This window comes from Pecten maximus, chromosome 16, assembly GCF_902652985.1.
Source record: "Pecten maximus chromosome 16, xPecMax1.1, whole genome shotgun sequence".
Lineage (NCBI taxonomy): Eukaryota > Metazoa > Mollusca > Bivalvia > Pectinida > Pectinidae > Pecten > Pecten maximus.
In genome coordinates this window covers 13,980,526-13,989,783 of record NC_047030.1, presented here as the reverse complement: position 1 = coordinate 13,989,783, position 9,258 = coordinate 13,980,526, and the positions used below count along the sequence as shown (strand labels likewise).

At 32.8% G+C, this 9,258-nt stretch overlaps 1 long non-coding RNA gene across 1 annotated transcript; it reads left to right on the top strand.

Annotated features, from left to right (window-relative positions):
* The first annotated feature begins 2,442 nt into the window (after positions 1 to 2,442).
* LOC117314688 lies at positions 2,443 to 8,278 on the top strand. Its single transcript, XR_004529568.1, has 3 exons — positions 2,443 to 2,808; positions 3,162 to 3,296; positions 7,816 to 8,278. It is a non-coding gene; the product is annotated as an uncharacterized LOC117314688 (long non-coding RNA).
* The last annotated feature ends 980 nt before the right edge of the window (positions 8,279 to 9,258 follow it).

The window sequence follows — 9,258 nt, the reverse complement described above, 5'->3', positions numbered from 1 at the left end:
ATCTACTATAAACCTACCCAAAAACACCCTTAAATGTCGAGATAAACGCATTACCACGTTAAAAATGGCTCTGAAAAAGTTCTTTGTCGACTTGACAAACGATGATTTTGGTTTTGTTGTCTTTGCTCGTACTATATCTTGATACAATATTTCGAAGCGCCATATTCGAAGGGGCATAACTCTAGCTGTACTCTTACAACACAGCCACGTGGTTAGTTCTTGTTTCATAAGCCGACCTTTATTTTTTTAAAGCAAGTTCTTGTTCTTGATTCCGATATTGCTTTAATATTTGAAGCAAATCTGTTTTTGTTTTTTTTTACTACTCACTTGGTTTTCATATTTCCATAGTATTTTAATTTAATGTTTTATTAACGCTTTGCATTTATATCAAAACTCTGTAAATGGTTCGCTACGTATTTCTAATACAAATTAGAACAAATTATGTTTGCTAGATATATTTCTACGGATAGCAGATCGAGTGATAATCTTTAATATATAGTTTAGTTTAAACATATTTTATTGTCAATTAAGTGAACAAAAGGATAAGGCACAAGTTATGTCAACTTATTGACGCCCTCTCCTAAATACAATATAATATCTATTGGCCTAGACAATATTAATGAAATATAACACATTATATACATGTATATATAGTACGAATGTATATCTTAAAATCTTTTGCTGGACTTTATAAAATAATGCACATGTCTGAAAATATTTAGATTTACATTATCGGCATACAGATTGTTACCATACAATAAAGTATTCAATGTTATATTAATATTTAAGTTTCTTAAATTGTCAAATAAAATGCCTCTGCAATTTACATAATTTTCACATTCAAAGAAATAATGATAGGCACTCTCGCAACGATTTCCACAACTACAATCTGGACTATTTATGAGATTTACACGGAACAAATCATAATTCAATGCACTGCATCTATGTCGTAATTTAGTATGGATAATATTTGTCTTTCTGTCACCAAAATTATAAAATGTTGGGTATTTATCTTCATCAGACCTGGATATACTTTTTTTAAAAGTTGCCAAGGAAGGAGATGATCTAGTAGATTCATCCAGGTCATTCCACATGTGTAGTGATGAAGGTATAAAGGAGGAGGTAGTAAGGGAGAGTCTGTAGTGGGGAATTCTGTAATTATTGTTAGTTCGTAAGATGTAGTTGTTAGTATCGCCGACATTTGGAGGAAGAAGAGAATTAAGATAATGTGGAGTTAAGTTCCTATCCATTTTGTAGAATAGACTTAATTTTCTTTGTTTTCGTCTCTCAGAGAGTGTCTCAAGGCTCGTTTCCGAGTATAAAGCTGAAACATTTACATATGATGGTAAACCAGTGATAATTCGTGCTACCTCACGTTGGACTAATTCTAATTTTATAGAGTCTGATATTGAACACCCGTCCCAAAGTTCACATGCGTATTCTAAAATAGGTAAAATAAAAGTTTTGTAAATTCTAAGTAGAGCATCTCGTTTTAATATGAATTTCAATTTCCTTAACATATTGATCTTTTTCATAGCGGACTTATATATAGAATTAACATGATCTCCCCATTTAGCAGATGAACTGATTAATACACCAAGATGCCGATGAGTTGGTGAAATTTACAAAAATTCCATCAAAAACAATATCAAGGTCTGCTTCAATTTCGTTTGAATTAGATATGAAAATCATTTCGGTTTTATTAGGGTTAAACGTAACTAACCATGTTTTAGCCCAGGTGTTCAATACTTCAAGATCTCTGTTAAGTATTTGCTCTATCTCTTGACAGGAGTGGGAGGAAACTAAAAGAGAAGTATCATCTGCAAAGAGTCTAGAAACTGATTCAAGAAAATCGGCTATATCATTTATGTATATCAGAAATAGAAGAGGTCCTAGAATCGAGCCTTGAGGCACCCCTGCTTTAATCGTACTAAGAGATGAAAATGAATTGTTTATAAAGACTTTCTGCTTACGATTTGAAAGATAATTTTCAAGCCATATATAGATCAATCTGAACGAAGCATCTCATTGTTCATCAATAAAAAAGAAACTCAATTTCGTTTTACCTTAACCTGTACATGTTTATTAAAATTACATCTTTTTAAATATCACACAATTTAAGACCATACAGTAAATAATAATGAGATCAACCTGAAAATAATTACGAAGAATATATATACATATTTGTAGACCGCCCATTAATTGTTACAACACATAATTACAAGATGAAAATTAAATATTATGAACATTACAATTGTACAAATTCAACCGATCTGAAAATAATTATAAACTTCACACACATGCAAATCTTACATATTTATGAACTCATTACCTATATTTAAAGGGACTAAATGGCTAGATTTCCACTTAAATAATATATAAAAAAGGGTATACGATTTAAAATGATGTAAAAAGTTAAGCACTTTATGTTAATTATACATTTCAAAAGTGTCCATAACAATTTGTTAAAATTTAATGAAAAAAATAAAATAAATTTGACTAACCTAGTAGTTATTTCATATTATTAGTTTTCGATGTGTGTAAACAAATACCTCTGCGTACCTTTGCGCATGCGCGATGCGGGAAATTGGAAACATCATAACAAAAATGGCGAACACCCGATCTAAGTGGAAGGGTCCTGAATCAGTTTTAACCGAGAGCACGAAGAAACGAATAATCGAGAACGTGATTTTAACTTCACAAAGACGAACACGTATCTTAGAGACAGAGCAAGCAGACGGCATCAGTTAAAAAAGACCGAAGGGATTAAAACAGACCCTCCTTTGGCCAAGCTAATGCCTTGAACAGGTTAGTTGACAGCACTGGACTTCGATGTTTCGTAGATCAACTGTCGTGTACGCCCAGATGATGACTTGATAGTACTTGATGATACATAATTATCATAAATGGTAACAACTGATATCGAGATTAAGCTTAAGAAAGGTCACGTAGTGTTAACACGGCATGAATCGCTTGGTATTGGCCTCAACATGTCCTAAATGGGAATACAAATCAAAGGGGGCGCCCAAGAGGGAATTTTGACATTTGTCAAATTAATCGTATTATACCAGAAAGTAAACTTGATGACTTTATGCTTTTGTTAGACTGCCTGTATATTACACATTAAGTTTACATTGTGTTATTAATATTCCGTTGTACAGTTTTGAAAGCAAGCCTGAGATCTAGAGCGTACGTATAGATCTGGTCATAAAGAAACTGAAGCCAATGAAGATGACCACAGGCGACATGGAGTACATGCAGCCACTACGGACGACACTATTACTAGTCGCACTTAGGTATTTTTCATAGTTAATTAATTACTAATCCTTGAGGCCATTAATTAAGAAATATTTATATAAATCATTAGCATTTGGATGCGAAGGAAGAACATTATTTATTTATTGAGTCCAGAGACCTATATAGGTCTCTGTTGAGTCGTATAATTAAAAAGTCGTGGAATAGTTTCTGTCGATGCTAATTAACATTCAAAATTCTCATAATCATACAACACAAGTCATGTATCACTGTGAACTGTTATTACGTTATGATTTGCATATTGATATACAAAAAAATGTAGATATATATATGTATATAGGCGTCAAGTTTGATTACATGTTTTGGTCTATAGTATATGACACATATTGTATATAATCAGTTTGAAAACATAACCAATTCCTATACATGTATTGGTTTGTAATCAGATACCACCAACCGATCAATTTCGATAACAATTTTTTTTTCTAATTAAAATGAATGGATTTGATATATTGTTTTTGTTTAGCAGCTACCAATAATGGATTTTTTTTGTAATTAATAATTTGAATCAGAATAAGTGAACCAATCAGTTTTGACCACTATAATTCATGCATGAGCTGCATGCATGTGTAGCGGGACTGGACTGAGTCGATCATCAGTGACCAGGTAGCTCAATAGTTGGTAGAGCATCCGGCTGGTGTTCGGAGGCCCGGGTTGGAACCCTGGTCTGGCCGCTTACGCTACATTATCTCCTGATCTCCTGTTACACATGTATCCTCTACTTTTAACACTTGTTGAAAATTGCTGAATTCTTAGTGTATTTGGTAAGATATTGTGCAATTGGAGATTGAAAAACTTCTGGAGTATCAATTTCGTGAATTTAGTATGTTTTTAAACGAACATTAATGTTCGGTTATTGCCATCAAGAACTGGACTGAGAAATATGACCATATTTGGTAGCCACATTCACCAATACGCCATCTACTGTCTGTTTCAATGAAATATGGCTGCCCCCATTGCCTTACGCTTCAAATAATTTACTTGCAAAAACATCTTCGTTTTATGTAGTAGTTTTACCGAAAATGTTGAAATGTATTCAGTAGATGTTTTCAAGATGCATACGATTTGAGAAATGCATAACGCTAGCGAAATGTGAAGACTAAATGGACCTGAACTTTGCGAATAACTCCAGGTCAATATATTTATGTAAACAAATATTGCGCAGGCGCATTCGTCTCCGGATGTTTAGAAAGTTTTGCTCTTCCGTGTTCATTCTAAAACGGCTGACATTATAGCATCGGTCTGCAAATATGTCCGCAATTTACTTAAATGTGTATTATATATATTCTAGAATGTTGCATCATTATCAACTAGATGAGTATTTATATAATTTAGAGAAAGAAATATATCAATAACGGCATACGAGACGATACATTGTATCATACTATAGGTTACTGCACATACTTAGAACGTATTTACTGTTGTAAGGGAGGTAACTGCAAGATTACGGAAATCAAACGTTAAACCAATTTGATTGGTCGATTCTTCCTTCACTTTGGCAATGGGTTTACAATCGAAGTGACAGATAACTATGGCAATATTCAGATGATATCAACAATAACACTTTTAGATACGTGTGGTCGGCTGTTGTCATGTTTAAAATGAACAATTATATAGCTTGTTTTTATTTCGGCAAAGTCGAGAATATTTACTGAAACGGACCACAGGTGAAGCAGACTTGGAAATACCGAAACGAAGAAAAATGGGGCTTAATTATAATATAAATTGGCATTATTTTCAGAGAATTGACCCACATATATGTTTTCCAATGCCTAATTGTATCATATGTAAAATATTAGAGGTTTACGAACTTTAAATTAATTTTTCATTTGCGAATCGCAGCCCGATTGTCGTTAGAGTTGAATTACCGAAATGGCCGATAGTGGACCCAAATCGATATTTTTACGAGAGAATGGACCCAATATAGGATCTATTAATCTTTGGTGTGTGTATAGAGACCATATGCATTTTTTTTCTTTACCTGGAAGTATTTTGAAAGAATTTGCAAAATACCGAATTCACGATCAAATTTTCGATTGTGACGAACTACTGAGACGGTGTTAGGTTCATGTTAAGTCAATCTGATTGAAATCAGCTGTTACATATGTACACATGGCTACGTTTACTATGCAATACGCCTACGTAATTTTTTTTCAAAGACGGAAAACGGAAATCCGGATTATCTAAAAACAAATGCAAAAAGACTTGTGATATTCACTTAATTTGACATTCAGCCATTAATTATTATTTGTAGTTTTATAACTTCTGGAATAGTGTGATCGATTCTGTATATAATATTGCTGTGGAACTTGTGTTATTTTTCAAACAAATTCATTTTGATAATTTGTTAATTTAGAACGTTCATCAAGTCATGATCAAGACTTGAAATTCTCGCTACACCATACTTCAAACACAGTAATCAATGAATTGATAAATTGAAAATTGAAGTCAAGCAAATGAGTTAATATTTACCTAAATAATTTTTCAATATACATGTACAACACATGTTCAGATGACTATTTGTGTCATGCTGTTACAAGATTTCAGTTATAATTCTAAAATTGAATTAGTATGTAAATATATGTTATCCTGTCAATATCCACAAAGCGAGTGTAGTTTACTGTACTCAAAGTCATGCCAGTAGATAGCAGTACATATACTTTCTGCTTACATCTAGTGCTTACTTGTGTGAACTATAAATAATAACAAAATGGTTCATATATTTCTATATATGACTTCACAAATTATGTGGTGTCTGAAGATCTGAATGAAGTGAATAAATGATGTACAGTATTACATTATTTTTATGAAATATTCAAGTCATGGATCATTCTCTTAAAAATATTGATTTCAAGTCCATTTTGGTAATTTTACTATGACGGCAATCGGGCCTAGAATGGCGAATAAACCCCTAATATTTTACATATGATTAATTTTGACATTGGAGAACATAAAATTGTGTCCATTCTCTAGCACTGGTAGAATGTACAGAATAGAGCTTCATAAATATATTCTCAAAATTACTAATTACCCCGGTAAATATAACATTTTACATAAACCTCCCATGACTGATGGTGAACTTAAACTTGCAAATCTCCTGTGTCATTCCAATTTTGATATGTGTAAATATATACACGTACTGTTATATATATAGTTATAGATATGGAATGCTTCACAATTTGCATACAGTTATGGAATCTTATAACGCCCCAAAAAATGTTCTCACCACATAGAGGTGTGATTTGTGCAATTACATTGCTGAATTGTGTGGTTCAGTATGATTGGATGATCAACATTGGAAAAGGACAATAAATAGGGAATGTGTCGTCCCATCGAATGGACTGTAATCTTTGTGATCAGGTTTGAAGTTGAAAATGAATCTTGAAGTTTTCTTTTCCTGTTTGCTGAATTATTCGATGAAGATAGTCTTTATCTGGTTGTTATTCTTTATCACATTGTTTACAATACTGTAATTATAACAGAAGTTTATCTTCTCATATACAGATTTATTAACATCAAATGTTTCCTGAACAAAAGGAGTCAGGTTTTTTTTGTTTTGAAGTACCATAAATGCTTGAGTACAGTTTCAATAGGATACATTCCTAATTCGGGCCTTGATTAGCAGCTCTGGTTTTGGTTTTCAGTAATTCTTTATGTGTGTTTCATCATATTTAGTTGAAATACAACTATGTATGCCAAACTAACGATGGAACTAGCCTAAATTTAGTGCATATTAGAAGTTGGCATCAATAAGGTCACAGAGTCCTGGCTGTATTATAACTGATGATGCCTTCCCGAAAGAAAGAAGACATATTTTATTTTCATCGATCCAAGATAGATCAACAAACTTCCAATTTCAATTAGGACCTTACAGAAACATGCATATGTACAATCAAATCAGAACAGCTGCAAACATTTCAAATTATTTGCAATTAATTCCTAAACCGATATCAGTAAATTTATCAACTTAAAACTAAGAAGATTACTGATTTTGCATTAAACAATAATGTTCGTTTACAGTACTTCCAGTACTTTGATTTTTTTTTGCATTATATATTTTCGGGCCTAATGGCCATCTTCATACGCAGTAACGCTTCATTTATTTGACGTCTTGGATACCACATTATGATGTCACATATACAATATCATGCCTTAAGATAGTCATTAGGCCCGAAAACGTAAGCGAAACACAACATATGTTGTGTTGAATTTACATTTTTCAACTATTGATACTGGTATACATATTTAAGACCCAGCAGAAGCCTTGATTGTGTGTAGAGGCTAATTAAGCTTGAATGTGAGTTGAGAAAATGTTGACAGGCGAATTATTTTATGAAAAATCAGACAAAATATCGTGAAGAGCCATCTTTGCATGATAAATCAATATAAATCAATATAAGGCATGATTATAATATTGCCAATTTTACACATTTTGTTGGTTTGTGTAACTGGAAATTACATTGATTTTGTGTAAGAAAATATCTTTTCTTCTTCTTATAGATATCACAGGATTTATAACACAAAAGTTCTTGGAGGACAAAAAGTGCCGTACAAGGTGGAAAGGACATACCAACACATCCAGGGACTCATCAATCTGATAGTGGCCAACAGAATAACAGATAGAACTGGAATATCTAGCCAAAACCCTTGCATCAAATAGATCCTAGAAGATTCAAACTCCTAGCCCATGCTCCTCCACCATCTACTGCCCAAATGGTAGAGGAGAAGAAATCCCAATTAAGATGAATGGGAATAATTGACATTTTGAGACTAATCACGTTCCAGAGACTATTACTTTTGAATATCTGTCCTTACGTTTAGTAGCTGACCTGGTCTGAAGGACCAAGGTGAGTATGCCATACTGAGGCGTCCGGCATTCGTCTGTCAACATTGTCAACACAATATTTGAATAACTTGAGTAAATGTCAGAATATACCAAATTTGATAAAACTTTATAAGCAGCCATATATCGACAAGATCTCAGACAACTTCAAAAATAGAAATTATTGGACAGTAGTTTTTGACAGTAGTTTGCAGAGTTATTGCCCTTTGTAATGGTCTTATTATTAACATTTTTTTAGTTCACTGGTCAGAATGGAAACTCTTTTAGAAATTCTACTAGTCCTGAACAATTAAATGGATTTAATGAAATTTGGTCAGGAGAATTATGTGGCAATGTTATACTACTTATACTTATACTTGTTATATTACTTTTGAATATCTGTCCTCACAAGTAATTTATAAACTCTCAAAATTCATTGATGTCAACACCCACTAGTGCTTAATAGTCTTTAATGTCAACACACACTAGTACTCAATAGTCATGGATGACAACACTCACCAGTAGTAGTACTCAATAGTCATTTATGTCAACACTCACTAATACTCATGTCATATATGTCAACACTCACTAATACTCAATAGTCATGGATGACAACACTCACTAGTACTCATTAGTAACGTATGTCAACACTCCATAATACTCAAGTCATGTATGTCAACACTCCATAATACTCAATAGCCATTGATGTCAACACTCAATTATCACTGATGCCAACAATTGTCATTGATGTTAATTATAAGTCACTAGTCATGGCAGTCAACTTTCTCTAGTCATTGATGCCAATGCTTACATCTGAGCAAGACAATAAATACAATGTGGTAAATTCTTTATATTCATGTTTGACTTTTCTCAGTGTTTTCTCTATCAAAACTATTTGTGAGACAAATTGTACTGTGCATTTACTGTTTAGTGTATTATCAACATCATAAGTCACTGTTCTGTTGATATTCTGATAAATTAGGGTTAGATCTTTAGGTCACCTGAGATGAAGTATGAAGTGACCTATTCTAACTGACTTTTGTCCGTCGTCTTTCGTTGTTTGTCTTTAAACAATTTGTCAGTAAGCTTTCATGGTCAAAAGGTCAACCAAAACTGTGGAT